This window comes from Canis lupus, unplaced genomic scaffold (assembly GCF_011100685.1).
Source record: "Canis lupus familiaris isolate Mischka breed German Shepherd unplaced genomic scaffold, alternate assembly UU_Cfam_GSD_1.0 chrUn_S433H594, whole genome shotgun sequence".
Classification (NCBI taxonomy): domain Eukaryota; kingdom Metazoa; phylum Chordata; class Mammalia; order Carnivora; family Canidae; genus Canis; species Canis lupus.
The window spans coordinates 39055-41057 of record NW_023331363.1 but is presented as its reverse complement, the minus strand read 5'-3'; the positions used below and the strand labels follow the sequence as shown (position 1 = coordinate 41057).

General features: G+C 33.8%; 1 long non-coding RNA gene across 1 annotated transcript in view; it reads right to left on the bottom strand.

The window, feature by feature from the left end:
• Positions 1-1673: 1673 nt before the first annotated feature.
• LOC119879210 overlaps positions 1674-2003 on the bottom strand; it is a 39231-nt gene continuing 38901 nt past the window's right edge. Inside the window, exon 3 of the long non-coding RNA XR_005387382.1 lies at positions 1674-1718. This is a non-coding gene — a long non-coding RNA (uncharacterized LOC119879210). The remainder of the gene's footprint in view (positions 1719-2003) is intronic.

Genomic DNA, 2003 nt, shown 5'->3' with positions numbered 1-2003 from the left:
TGTAATGGTGAGAACAACTGTGGGTGAAAGGTGTGATACATTTATTCTTAAATTAACAATAACTTTGGCCTTCTAAAAAAAGCATAATTTCAGGTTTTTTTCCCTGTAATTACTAGTCTTCATATCTTTGAAATTTCTAGGGAAAAAAAATTTATTCCTGGGGAAAATGTTTTGAGTAAGCCTCAAACCTCATCTGCAAAATAAGAAAGAAAGATCACACTGACTTCATAGGGTACATGAGAGATTAAAGGGGCTAGCTAACATATGAAAAGTAGTACAAAGTGCCTGACAATAATATAATATCATTATATAATAGAATTTAAATATCATGTAGTAATATGTAATATCATTATAATATATAATAGCTATGTCATTATTACTCCATTTGCCTGTATTTACTCAATCCTTAGGCTAGACCTAGAAGGGTCACTTTTTTTTTAGCCCATTTTACAGAGGAAACTGAAGCATAGATAATTAAAAGGCTATTGATTTTCTTACATAGTGACATGGCAGGATTTTCCTGGTAAGTTGTAGAATAAGATTCACACCTTGAAACCAGCTTTAAACTGGGGCATCTGGGTGGCTCAGTTAAGTATTAGTGATTTCAGCTCAGGTCATGATCTCATGGGTCATGACATTGAGCTCTGCGTTGGGCTCTTGGGCGCAGCAGGGAGGCTGCTTGGGATTCTCACCCTCTGTCTCTCCCTTCCCACTTGCTGGGAAGAAATCTTTAAAAATAAAGAAATCTTTAAAAAAAATAATAAGAGGAACTTCAGATTTACTAATCTCTTACTTTCCTTGAACTCTCTTCTGATCACTACTCTACTTACTCAGTTGGAAAACAACAAATACATAATGAGAAGTTATCTCTCCTATTCATTCATAGTCAAAGCTACCTTATTGGGCTTTTATTTTCTAACACCTTCTATCTTCCAGCCTCTTTTGTTTTTAGTTTATAGATGATAAAATATTACAATTAAGCATAAATACTTAACCTTAACACTTAAATACCTGGCACTTAGTTGGTAGTCACTATATTATTGAAGGGAACGAATGAATGAAACCCAACACTAAAGGGAAAAAAAGACTTACAGAAGAAATAAAAATAAAAATCTTCTTACACCACCACTCAGGCTAATGATAGGACCAATGGAAGATAAAAATAGAAGAAAGCCTGAACTAGATGTGGAAACTAGGAAAAGTGGCGTTACATGCCAGAAACATAACAGAATTTCTGCTAAATATAAAGGGAATGGGAACAAACTATAGGAAGTCACAAAAGGTCAACTGTACATAGAATTTTACAAACTGTTTTTATCATTATCTCTTAAAATTTTTTTCCAGGTGAATATCAATATTACCACTTCATTTGCTTATCAACATCTCATTACATGTATATATATGATTTATTTCATTCTTGCTACCATTTAATTGTATCAATTTTTGCTTTTATAAAACTGGCATTGAACATTGAGAATTTTTCTTATTTTTAAAGGCACCTGCTTGCAGAATGAAAACATGATTACAAAAGTTTTTTTTAAAGATTTTATTTATTTATTCATGACAGACACAGAGAGAGAGAGAAAGCGAGGCAGAGACACAGGCAGAGGGAGAAGCAGGCTCCATGCAGGGAGCTCGATGTGTGACTCGATCCCAGGTCTCCAGGATCACATCCCAGGCGGAAGGCGGCACTAAACCACTGGGCCACCGGGGCTGCCCTGATTACAAAAGTTATCAAGAAAAAAATAGATAAAAGTTAGTATATATGACAAAAGATTAAAAAGCAAAAGAAGTTGAAAAACAGCAAAATAAGATGACAGAAGAGCAAATATATTAGTAAATGAATATAAATGGAAGAATGTACCTCTTAAGAGGTTAAGAAAAAAACCTGTGTTCAGGTCTGAAGCTAATCAACTTCATTCAGGTTATATAAGGCACTAGAAGGAAAGTTACACATAAAAAATTAAAAGGATATGCAAGAAGAAATTAGGCAAATGGTTGTA